Raw genomic sequence first — 13385 nt, 5'->3', positions numbered from 1 at the left:
TGGTGCATCACTTGTTTGGTGTATTGTATTATTATTATTATTATTTTCCCTTTCTTTTCTGTCCTATTAAACTGTCTTTATCTTAACCTACAAGTTTTACTTTTTTTTGCCTGATTCTCTTCCCCCATCCCACTGAAGGGGAGGGAGTGAGTGAGCGGTTGTGTCGTGCTTGATTGTTGGCAGGGGTTAAACCATGACAGCAGATCAGCCCTTTTTTGCTGCTCTACCTTTTTCTATTAACGACAGAGGCCTCCCAAAGCATGAGTGTGTGGTGAGGGCATGGTTAAGACCTGAGGACCCTCAGCCAAAGTGGATTGACTGGGTCCTTCCAAGGGTAAGCAGTAGGTGCACAGTGTACAACACACAACTTCCATCACCTAAAAAGTGCTCTGAGATGGAAGACCTAGCTGAAACTTTGTGGTTATACACTAGGATTAAGGGAGGCCCAAGTTATTTATGCTATGAGCACTCCACTATGGCTAAGCTGTTCTCCATGCCCCAGCCCTGTTAGTGGGACGCTGCACTCTTGAACATGTCCCTTGCAGGCTTTGCGGCACGTGGCTTCGGCGCTTCTGAGCGGAGATGGCTGCAGACCGAGATTTTTGAGGATGCACCAGGATCCTACATGCAATGAAGTCCCCCAACTCCTGTAAGCTCTTACGGGATGCTTGGTCACGGAGGTGGGGATTGCACCTCGTAGGTGCACTGGCAGTGTTCGTCCCCAGCCTTTCCCTGCTCCTCCTGAGGACCATTGCGGTGTCCCCCGTGGGGTTTAATCCTGTCCTTTGTGCTCCTTCAGAGCCTGAGGAAGACTCACCTCCCTGTGGGTGAGGTGCCTGGTGTGGGAGGGGGAGGCGGGAGGTGGGAGCAAGGCACCCACTGCGGTTTGCGCTGGAACAACCCGTGCCCACTTGTGAAACACATGATGGGCTGCAGGCTGGGATGCCATAAACACCGCTTGCGGTTTCCCCAGATGTCCTGGTGCAAGTCCTTCCTCAGAAACCACCATCTTGTGCTTGCCTGGAGCCACCTGCTACATATTCAGGGCTCTTTCAATTTCCACCCCAAGACCGCGGAAGAGCGGTGGGGAGCAGAGGTACCTTTTGTTGGACCCGGCTGCACTGTTTATTTTTAGTGTTACTATCGTGCCTCAGAGCCCAGAGCTCGGTTTGGGACCTTGCTGTGTAAAACCAGCAGCACGGCTCCCATTCCCAATGGCTTTCAAGCCACATGCAAGAGGGGACAACTGGTAGGTGTGGGGGGACTGGGAAGGAAACCGTGGGACTGGGTCTTATGGCAGAGGTGGGATGCAAGAAGGATAAGACGGTGGGGTGCAGGACTGCGGGCAGGGTCCCCTTTTTTGCTCAGGTCTTGGGTAGGACTCACAGTAGTGTTGGGTTCATGCTTAATGCTTGGCCCAAGCTGGACTTCCCCATCCTGAAATCCAACATGGGAGAAGCCTCCGAGGCTGATGCTGACTCACAAAGGACCAGCAGATAGGAGCAGGTTTTGAGATAACTACACCAGATTGCACTAAGGGATGCTCTGGCCCAGACTTGCGGTAGCCTTTGTAAAAGCCAGGAGGAATTTCTGCACATCTCATACTTTTTCCCCAAACCTCTTGGTCAGGCAGGCAGGGCACTGCCGTCCCCATCACCCTGGCTGGGGAGCTGGTGCTGGTGGTGTCCAGGAATGCCCCGACCCAGAGGCAGCACCTGCATCCCAAGCACCCGTCCCTGCACCTTGCCTGATCCCCGGCAGCTCCGGTGAGCTGCTCGGTGCAGCTGCGCCGAATCTTAGTGGTTTTGGGTGACCGGAGACTCAAATACTTTCGTTGGTTTCTGTTCACTTGGGTTCTTCTCTATGGCCTCACTGAAGTGAAACCTCTGTGCCTGGTGTCTGCTCTTCTTCATCAATGGCTCATCTGTTGGCAAGTCCCAACAGTGACCCACGTCTTCAGGTGAGGGTCCCATCCCCAAATCCTGGGGATGCAGCACCCACTGCATACAGCATCTGTGGCACAGGCTGCATCCTCTCCACTGAATGAGTCTCACTGGTGTAGCAGGATCATGGGTAGCATGAATGAGAAGCTCAAAGGCTGCCATCTCCCAAATGCTTGCTGCTTGTCCAAATGGGATTTCCTCCACCTTGAGCATGTGTTTGAGTTGGAGCAGTAATGTCATCAAGCTCCCACCTGATGTGGAAATATTTCCTTGCTTCCCGGGAAGGCCAACCCAGGTACCAGGTCTTGCTGTTCCTCTGGAGAGGGCTGCAATCCCTGAGGACATGGGAAGGTACTTTCTGGGAGATGCCTACGCTAAACTCCTGCCTTCAGGAGCAGAAGGGGAGAGTGAAAATTTCACATGGGAAAGAGAGAGGAGCTTGGTTTCCAGGGAGGAAGACTGACCTTTGCTTGCAAGAGAGATACATGGTTCTCCTTAAGCATGTTTGGGAAGGAGCAATGTGCTTACCCAATCCTCCTATCAGCCAGCAGAGAAGGGTGGAGCAGGGCAGACAATGTGAGGGAATTTTCTATCGACCCCTTCTCTAAGGTCTTCCAACATAAAGACGTCTACTCTGTGGTGTACGCTGGAGTACTTTGATTTCTAGGTGCTGCAAAGGACTTGATAAACCTGATGCTTTGCTCACTGACTTGGGGTGTTATTTGGGTTTAAAGCCAACCTTACTGCTGAGATTTGTCATGGCTGGAAGGTGGTTGTGCCACTGGGGAAGCATTTTCCGTGGGAGAAAATGAGCCTGGTTATATCCTGCAACGTTCTCAGTCTTGTTCCTTAATGTGCTTCAGTAGTTTCCCATGATGTGCCCTTCAACAAATGCAAAAAGGACCGTGGCATGTGGCTTCAGGAGCAGAATTCAGTCTCTGCGAGGACAACCCTCTTCTACCCATCCCTCCTACACGCTTGAAATGCATGGTGAGGAGTTACCTGGTGACAAGTCTCCTGCATGGAGAACACGTTTGCTGGACTGGGAAGAAGGAAGGTGAGGTTTGGTCCTGCTAAAGCTCCTGAGAGTTAGCCCATCTCATCCTGGAGAAAGAGCAAAAGCTCTGCAGCCATCTCCATCCAGCTCTGGAGGCCAAAAGTGCTCTGTGCAGAGAGACGACCACAATTCAATCGTAGGTCCCAGCTCACAGTTGAACTGCTCAGGAATACAACGTAAACCAGCTACAGCTGCTTCCTCCAACCTGCTGCTGCTGCTTGGTGTGGGCCCCCACCGGCCCCTATAGGCGTTAGAAAAGAAACAGTCACTTTTTATTTCTAGACACCAGGGTTTCCAACTGGTTTGATTGCTCAATGCCCCCATTTCAGCACAGCAGCCTGTCCACGACGAGCATCTCTGGGCTCTTCCTGCAAGCGTGTTGTAATATGGGAAGCACCCTCCTTCGCATGGTCACCAGCGGCAGGACATGTCCTCCCTGCCCTCGGGAAGGCAGGAGAGCTGCATGGGGGCTCGTACGTCCCTCTCCAAGGGGTTTGTACCCCCTTGGGTGATCTTATCGCCCAGGACATCTCAGTGATGCCTTGTGAAGGAAGCCTGGCAGGAAAACCCACCTAGAGTTGTCCTTGGTGGGACTCAGAGGACTTGAATCGTTGTGTGACTGCTCAGTGCTCAAACTGGCATTATGTGGCACTCCCAGTTCACGCTTGCTTTGGACGGTCACCCTATGTGCTGGTGGGACTCGGTTCATGTGTCAAAGCACAGCTCTCCTAAAGTAAGACCTGTGCAGGCAATGGAAGGGGAGCAATGGTCTGAAGGCACCTCGACAGCTCTGGGCATCTCAGGTTCATCAGGGCTGGATAAGAAGGGAGATGAGGTGGTCGGTAGAGCTGAGGGTGGGAAGGCTGAAGTTGAAGGATCTGAGCCTGCGGAGACAGCCAGCCTACTGATTTCCTCAAGTGAGGCTTGGCTGCAGAAAGGTCTCACGCAGAGGAAAGGAGATCCCAAACTCCAGCAAGCATGACAGCCACTTATTTTTCTGAATCCATTTTTGACTGATGACCTCTTCCTCCTGCAAGTCTTTGCCTTAACACCAGATACAAGGTCATGAAAACAGGCTCCACCCAACCCACAGCTGCAAAAATACGCAGGGGCGAGAAGAAATACGATGATACTTGCTTTGTTTTGTCAGACTTTTGGGTTTATTATGAGACCAAGTCTGTGAAACCAAGGTCCAGGCTGAAATCCCCTCCCTTCCCCTCGAGTTTGCATGAGCCTAGATGTTGTGTCCTGCTCTGAGCCTATTTTTAGTGCATGCAATTTGCTTGCAATAACACAAACACCCTGATGCATCGAAGTATCTGGCACCATAAAATACAGTCAGACAGTTTTACGTATGAGTCACAACCCACCGAGATACCAGGTAACCTGGGCCTCTCTTGCTTTTTGGAAGAGTAATATGGAAGGACTTCAACTCAGCCCTAAAACACTCATGAAAATGGGAAGAAGCAAAAGGGCGTTTCAGGCTGTTGCACAAAGAGTGGCAATTAAATGTGGCAATTAAAAAGATACTCCAAGCTGGAGAAACATTCCTTTTCCTTCTTCCGCCCCCCCCCCCCCCCCCCCCCCAATGTGTGAGAGTAGCTGGGTGTTCAGAAGACTTTCTCCAGCTACGGATAAGAGTGTAACTCACATGGGTTATGTAAAGTTTCCTTACTTTTGCTGGATGTTTTATAGGGTAAGACTGAGAACCATGAATGATAGCATGATTTTGAATTTTGGAGCAAGTAGGCTGTAGATTTCAATAATATCGATTGCCGATGTGCTACGGTTGCTGGTTCTTCTTCTGACGGGCTTCAAAGGGAGTTTTGCCCCAGTTCATCTCCTTCATCTCCACTGCAATGAACCAAGAAAAAAAGTGCTGGAGGATGGTGCATGGGTGTGGGAGCAGCTGCCGTGAATCCTGCACTGCTTTCACCTGTCTGCTGTTTTCTGCTGCAAGACCGGGTGTTGCTGAGCCAAACTGTGAGCTTAAGCTGCCTTAAGAAAAAAAACGTAGCCTGTATCTTGTAACTCGAGGCTGAGGGAGAGCAGATGGCAGCGACAGTCTCCGTTGCACTGGAAAGCAAAGTGTGTGGACGGGACTTCTCCTGTTTGCCCTCGCCCACAAGCTGAGTGCCACAGGAGGCTGCTGTGCCGTGCGGATGCTTGCAGGGCTGCTGTATTTGGACAGGGAGAGGTGTGTGGAGCAATTTCTATCACCCCAACTGGAGGACGAGGTCAGGGATGACCCTGAAACAGCAGCCGCTGGGCAGCCTCCAGCTGTCCTGAATGTGGCGCTTGGATCTGGCTGTGATGGGGAATTGCATCTACCTCTTAGCTTGGTGCTGAGCTCCGGCTCAGAAACTGGAATTGTAATTCAGCGATGGCCCATTTGCTCACCGAGGCCGTAAAGGAAACACACATTTCCTTGACGTCAGATGCCTTGGTGCACCAGAGCCAGGTCTCCACCCATGCCACACTGCAGCGGCTGTGTCCAGGGGCCACCAAACATCACCTTGGTCTCTTCATGCCAGCAAAGTCACCTCCACCGGTTAATCCAACCCTTCTCATTCAAACCCCAGTCTCATCCCACACCAAACAGCCCCATTCCCTGCCTAGCCTTGCACCTTAGGCCAATGCTGTGCAAATCCACCCTGGGACCCGAAACTTCTTGAGGCTCCTGGGGAGGTTCCTACCAAAACCAGCGTTTCCCCATTTTTTTGCACAGCAATGGCAGAGCAGGTCCCCATCAGCTGGGTGCTGCAGCTCCTGGGGGAGGCATGGGGTGGGGGGACCGAGGTATGTGGAAGCAGCACGGTGGTTCGAAACAAGTGATTCCCTCGTCTGGATCTTTCTGTTCTGTATTTCTCTTGAGAAGTAACCACTTCTCCCCAAGATAAATCTGGCTCATGGACACGTCTGCAGGACGCAAAAGGCAGTGCGTCTGCAGGTTGGTCTTCCCAGTGAGCACAGCTAGAAAAATAGAGAGCGCGATCAATCTAGGGAATGCTTTTATACCTGTGCCCCAGAAAAAATAGTCTCTTTTTATTTTGGAGGAGAGTCTGGACACCTCTTTTGTAAGAATCCCAAATATTTAGAAATTGCCAGTTTGCTTTGCTGCATCTACCTACGTTTCTGCTCTGGGGTTTTCTCTGTTTGCTCCTAAAATGTTCACCACCACTGCAACCTCCTGTCCTTCCCCGGGATGCTACTGAGGTCTGGAGGAGACCCACTCCATGAGGAGATACGCAAAGCCTCACAGCTCTGTCTCCTGGGGCGGTGAGTTTTCAGGTGGAGAAGGGAAGGGGTGACTTGATTGCACTTCATGCAGAGAAGAAAAAGGCAATGGCAATTGTTTCCTCATGGTGTCACCAGCAAGGGCAAGGAGAGCCTGGAGGAAGGAGCCTTATGGTTGCGAAGCTGGGGAAGGTGGGCTGTGGTGTTTACCACCAAGAGGGAGATCAAAAAGGGGGGGAAAAGTGAGGGATGAGGATGGATAGAGGGAAAGATTCATTACTGTTGCGGTGAAGGAGCTGGTGGAAGAAAGTCAACAGAGAAAGGTGAACATCTGCTGTACCAAGGCCTGTCAAATGGCCACCCAGCCCAGGTCCTACACCCAACATCAGTCAATAGATCTCTGGAAGAGGAAGGAGCAAGCCTAGTAGATGGATCTTGCTGTGCTGAACCCAAAAACCAGTGGCTGAGGGACAGCCTGGACCACAGGTTGTGCCTGTGATGTGGTGGGTTATAGCCTCCAGCGCAGCTCTTCTCCATGGATGTCTTTAATGCCCTTAAGCTGTTCATGACTGTGGTGGCCAGCCCCTATGCAGTGGTGGCCAAGAGGTGGACTATGTGGATAGGGAAGGAGAGAGGAGAGAAGGGATTATCCCTGTTGGCCAGGATACAGCGCCGGTCGCTCCTGGAAAAGGGGGAATCTTCTGGGTTCCTCCTGATGAGCCCAAGAGCATCTCTGGTGCACGGCACTGCCTTGGTTCCTCTTTCCTGGCCACAGCAAGCAACAGTGCTGCATCTCCTCTCGTGGGGCTGAGATGAGGCAGGAGGCCAGCATCAGGCCAAGCACGGGGTGGGGAAATATGAACCTGTTGCGCCCAGCCTGTATGGCTCTGCCCTCGGGGTGGATGTGGGAAACTCTTGGTCTTTACAAGAGACTGGAAATTCTGGTATAATTATAGCCTTGCTGTGGGTTGTGAGAAACCAAGGGGCTTTACAGGTTGCCGTGCCGGGCAGTCAAAGTCACGGTATGCAACTCCCCCAGGAGAAATATCGAGCCCCAGCTGAGCCGTGGTGTGGAGCGGGGCAGGATCGGTGTGAGCCCTCCGGGACTGCCCTCAGCCACCCCCTGGAACCCTTTTCTCTGTGCAGCCCTTCTGCCTGGGGGCTGTGTCCTCTGATGAAATACATGGTAGTGATGGCTCAGGGAGAAACTGGTTTTCAAGGAGGGCAATGGTTTGTGGTGTTTAGAAAAAGCACTGGAAGATGTGCTCCAGGGTGGTTGTGGATGAGGAGCCCATCTTCTTAATTTTCCCCATATCAGCCTTTCTGGGTAAAGCTTCTTCTCACCCCCAGGATGCCAAGAGATGCCATCGTAGATGGGTTTTAAGTAGCAAGCAGGCAGGCGTCTGTCTGGGCTGGTTTGCTAGCGCCCATCCTAGCCTCGAGCTCTTATTGCTGTGAGTCTGAAACTGCATTTCAATGTAGGGGTCTAACGCTGCAGGTTTGCAGCCCTTGGCGTGAAAGCAGGAGCGTGAAAGCAAAACCTTGCCTTGGTTTTGCCTTGTTCAGAAATTATTTCAGGTTTCTAGTAAAGTGACAACATCAGTTAGAGTTGCTAGAGGAAAAGGGGTTGCTCTATTCGTCGCTGCATGGGCTGCTGTGTCTTTTCTGGTGTGTCCCCCCCCCCCGCTCCTAACTTTGGCTCTTGAGTAGTTTAAACACGTAAGTACGATAGTGGAAAACTGAGGTTTTTCACCCTAATTTTTATGAAACTGATATACCTTATAGCAGCCTATTTCTAAAGTGAGAAATGATAGAAATGCTAGAAATGATGACTGCAGCCTATGGAGCATTTTTTTGCACAGCAGCATCAACCCCAAGTGCAGGACCGCCAAAAGCCTTGCCTGCTCATGAAGGTTTATTTGCCGAAAGCTGCATCATCCAGGGCCGCTCATGCCGGTTATTGCCTTGCACCACCACGATTCATTCATCTCCAAACAACCAAGAGTCATTTAGCAGGAGCTGATGCATCACGACCCGGTCCTTGAGATATCATACGCCTTCTCATCCCCGGAGGACGGTCGGTGGAGGTAAGGCTGGAAATGAGCAGGGTGAATTTAATAATTCACTCTCAATTTGCGTGGCCATCACTGACGGATGCTGAGGTCTTGCCAGAGAGGTGATCTGATATTCAGAGCAGGGCCAGATCTTAAAATAGGAGGACGGGAATGAATCGTAATGTTTGTTTTCTCTTTTATTGGCATGCTGTAAAGGTTCACATCCAGCCTGAGCCATCAGCTGGGCATGATGTGGTAATCCTGGCTTTCCGGGAATCGTGCCCATGGTGGCACGTGGACTCGCTGCTTTTCCCTTCCCCCCAAGCTGAGCTGACTTTAGCACACCTCTGGTTTTCCTGAGATAAGAAATATTTGTAAGTCGATCATAGCTCTCCTATTCCTTTCTTTTCTGCAATTTTAGCCCCTTTATTATTTCTTGGGGCCAGAAAAGGAGGCTGGAGCGCTCAGAGCTGCTTTAGGTCAGCCCTGCATGTTCAACCAGCTTTTCTCAGGGTGGATTTGGGACAGACCCAATTCTCCCCAAACCCACCATCTTTCCGTCACACACTTCAGCTTCTGAGGCTGCAGGTGCAGCTATTTCAGCTGGCTCCAAAATAGCCCTGCTGCCTATGAAAGATGAGTGCTTAAGCTTTGAAAATCCACAAAGCTGCAAAAAAAAAAATCCCCAGCCCCTTCCTCCTGACACCGAGAGCTGCTCTCAGTTTTATACGCTGGCAAAACCTGGAGTTTCACTAAAACGAGCTGCAAAAATGCCTCGCCGTCCTGTAACCCCTGCCCTTTTGGCAGCTATTTTTTGTGTGGGTTTGTTACAGCCTCCTCCTGTATCTTGACTTAAAGAGGGATTCTGGCTCACGACCAAGTTTTGAAAAGCAAACAGATAAAAATTAAACAAACGAGCGCTGGTGCACAAAGGCCATGCACACAGAAAAGCAAAATTCACTAATCAAATGTTTATTCTGCTTGACTGGGCTCTCGTCCTGCTCCCTAAAGAGGCAAGGAGGACTTTTCCTGCTGGCATGAGCCACATCCCTGGGATGAGATCCATTCCCTCTGATGATAAACCAAGCCTTGGGTCTGAATTTGCACTTTGGCCTCTGCTGGGAATTAATTAGTCTGCATCACGCTGCTTTTACCGAGATTTCAGCTCTTTGGTTTCCCGCTGTGAGATGCCGAGCCCGGGGGTGCCCCTGCTTTAAAAATTAGAATTTCCTCCTGAAAACTCTGGCAGAAAAAGTGACTTGATGAGACCTGGTGACTGACGGTGATGGGGTCGGTCCCGGGCTGGCAGCCTTGGGGCTCATTTACATCTCGTCGAGCGCGAAGTCAGGCATGAGCTGCTTTCCTGTCAATGCCCGGCTCGACCCAAACCCCCCCGGTTGGTTTCATCTTTCTCAGGGCTGGCAGTGAGACCTTGGAGGACAAAAAGCCCTGCGAGCTCTCAAGCCTCTTTTCCTAGTGGGTGGATTCACTGGTGCCTGGTATTGGGGTTGAGCATGTGCTTTGGCCTCTCCTTCATCGCCTCTATTGTTATATTTGCTGTTTCCAGGAGGTTTGCAGGAACTGGGTGTTTTTGAGGCTGCTGAAATCAGGTAGATCTGAGGCACGGAGGCAGATGCACAGATCCCATCGTATGCATCCCCTTGCCTTAAGAAATGGAGCTGCAAACCCCCAGGGCTCACTGTGCAGACACCGCTCCTCTTTCTTTCCCCGGGCTGTCTCCCAGCCTGATGCCGACGCTTGCAGCTCGTACCTGTCCCACTGTGACTTCTGGCCGCTGAGCCACCACGGCTTTCGAGAGGCTCCCAGTGCTGCGGGTGGCATGACGGCGAGGAAACACCTGCAAAACCCTCCGCTCAGGAAGCCGACAGTGTCCCACGGCCCCGGTGTGCACCAGGCTCTCGCACGTGCCGTCCCCTTCTCCAGGGCTCCGTGCACCCCAAAGGGACCCCCATTACGCTTGCTCAACCCTTCACGCTGCCTGGAGCTCTCCTTTCTCCTGGGAAGCTGCCTGGTTTTGGGGTACCTCCAGCAGCAGGTCACCTTCTCCCTGGTGGTAACCTTGAAAGAATCGAACAGCGATTAAGTGTTTGATGGCCATTGCCAATGATAAGGGCACCTCTGGGACACCCGGGGGACTCTGGGGACCTCTCTAGGACTGGCTGGGTAAATTGTCCCCGCTCAGTTGGGTTGGTGCGACGCATCAGCCGTGCCAAGCTGTATCCGTCGTCGTGTCCCACTGCGGGTCCCTCTCCTCCCAAGGGAATTAGAGAGGCTCTGAAAAGAGAGACGTCCGCCCGGGCATCAGGGTTGCAATGCCATCAGCTTGCCACAAATCTCCTTAGTGGGTGGCTCCATGGATCCTGGGTTTTGAGGGAACATTGTAGGTCGCTCCATGCCATTGCATGTGGCGGGGATGCCTGCAAAATAATTGCATCGCACCCAGAGCAGGCTGGTTGCTTAGCACTGCTGGGATTAGGGCTGCTTTTTCATCACCATCTCTCCCCCACCAAGGGCTATGGATTGTTCAGAAGTGGCAAAAATGTAGCTGGAGAGGAAACTGAGTGTTTGCAGCCTCATCTGTCCACCTGCATGCATAGCACCCCTGTTTGCACTGGTGAGATGGGAGGCAAGAGGAGGTATTAGAAAGGGAAACTGGCTATCGGCTCCAGGACATACCCTCCCGTCGGATGCAAGCTAAGAGTGATCAAAGGGTTTATGCATCTTTGTCCATTTGAAATTCAGAATAAAAAGCGAAGATAACTTTCTCCTCTGATTTCTCTTCAATCCTGCCATTTTCAAACTCTTCCCATCCCCAACAAAACTCAAAAAGGCACTTTGCCCAAACACTGATCTTTGGGCCTGAAGGGAATAAAAGCGCTCTGATGGAGGGGAGCTAGTATTCCAGCTGTGATGCTACTTGCTTGGAGCATGGATTCCCTTGGCCTGTTCCTGGGATGCTGTGGGTGGCCATGCCCCACACTTCTGCAGCCCTGACCTGGGGGGCATGGGTGCGGGAGATGAGCTTGGGGACAGCAGGACCCATCTATGCTCTTAATAGAGTTAGCAGTTAATGAAGGAGCTTCCCTTGCATCCCACACTTTGTTTATTCAATAAATACTGCACCAGACAAGCTGCAGGGCTGAGGAGGAGGTTTTTTTCTGCCTTATTGAGTACGCCAGTCAATGAGAGAGATATTTCCTTTTTGCTGCTGTTATTAATGCCTTCTCATCTTTTTTTTCCCTCCGTTTTATGGTGCAGGAGTTTGCAGGGTGGGATGATGCATTAATTCTTTTGCTCCTGACCTGTCCTTGTACCTATGTCAGGGTGGTGAGTCAGAACCGGCTGTCCAGGCAGGCATTGCCTTAGGGCAAAAGGAGGAGTTTGAGAGGGAGAAGCAATAAAAACAGGGAGAAAACCAGGTCAGAGATAAATCCAGGCCTCAGGGGGTTTGCAAAATAGCTGGAAATCTCACAAGGCCAAGCCGCCTCTCATGAGATTTCTGATACTTCCCACTTCTGGCTGGGCCAGAAATATTGCAAGAACAACGCTGCGTCATCATTCTCGGCGCTGGCTTTGCTCTTCCTACACTCCCAGCAGGGATTATTCTCCCAAACATCCTCCGGGCTACGGATCCGCCGGTGCTGGCTGCAGCTCCCAAGGCAGCACCGCTGAACAGCGCCTGGCACAGACGCCGTCCGGCTCTTCCTATTAAGACCCATGCATCGAGATGGAAGATATTTTTGGTCAAGAAATCAAATGACTCATTTGTGGATCCAAAGAACTATTTCGGGACAGAGCGTGTACCTCCCCCGGCCCAGTCCCATGCCGATGCTTGCAGCTGACGGCTTGCTGGGGACCTTAAACTACGCCGGATAGGTGGGTGCAGAAGGGACGTTGCACCCCCAGCCTCCCGGATCCCCCCGAATTATGAACCCCAGAGACCGCCGGTGGCCAGGGATGTTGTGCAATCCCACTGTACACGTTTCAGTTTGGTCCTTACCCTTTCCGCCCTCCGGCCGGGTTTGTTATACAGAGGAAGCTTGTTAGGAGCCTCGACGAACAGACAGGAAACCGAGTCTTTCACTGCGCATACACATTGTCTGCCTGGGGCTAATTTTGAACAGAAAAAGACCTTATTTATTTCTTTTATTTATAAATCCTGAGCCCTGCGCTTTGAAGACAAGCACACATTCTTGTTGGGCTAGGAAGCGTGCAGGAGAGGGCAAGGGGAAGGGCAGCCGTCGTGGCATGGACTAGCCATACGAAAACCCAACTCTGACGTGCGCGGTGGGGTCATGGCAGGCTCGGACGCTGTGCGATATGACATGGGGTGATGTCCACGGGGCAATGGCCAGCAGGGATGGTGCAAACACCGGGGCTTGGGTGGCTCTGAGCGACCAGTCTTGGGCTGGAGACTCCACCAAGGACCTCATGGGCATCCCCTAGGTCAATGATGGTGAAGGTGATATTGGTCTGCAACCCACATGACCCGGTGGGGGCTGAAGTCCCGGGCGGCTCCATGTCCCCACAGAGGTTTTGGTTATGGGGAAGCGGCATCGGCAAGGTCGTGTGGCCACTGCTCACGTCCATACCTAAAGGCATCATCGGTGGCCTTGGCCATGACCATTGGAGAAGTTGCTCAGGTCCCTGGCAGCATCAGAGGCAGGGTGAGGGCTGCCTCACACCCACCCTGCCAGGTCCCAGCCATGCTGGTCCCTGGGGACTCTGTTGAGACCTTCAGAGAAATCAGAGACTCCTTTGGAGATGTTTTTTTTTTTTATTTTCCGTGTACCGGTGGGTATTTCCAGGGCAAGGTAGTGTGATACGGGCAGGCAGATATTAGTCACCGCAGCAGACTTTAAAAAGTGAAAACATGAACTTGAAAGCTACCAAACCTGCGGCAACTTCCCAAATCCCACCCAAAAAGTAGCAAAACTCACCTAAAAAGGCGAAAAAAAAAGTAAAAGTTCTAGCACGGCTTTTTTGGGCTTTGTTTTCTTTTTTGTTGTTGTTGCTCCTGTTGTTTTTGGAGGAACATCATGCTTTATTCCGAGAAAGGGGAAGCGTTGGGGC

Source organism: Accipiter gentilis, chromosome 7 (genome assembly GCF_929443795.1).
Source record: "Accipiter gentilis chromosome 7, bAccGen1.1, whole genome shotgun sequence".
Lineage (NCBI taxonomy): Eukaryota > Metazoa > Chordata > Aves > Accipitriformes > Accipitridae > Astur > Astur gentilis.
This window is presented reverse-complemented; position numbering follows the sequence as displayed.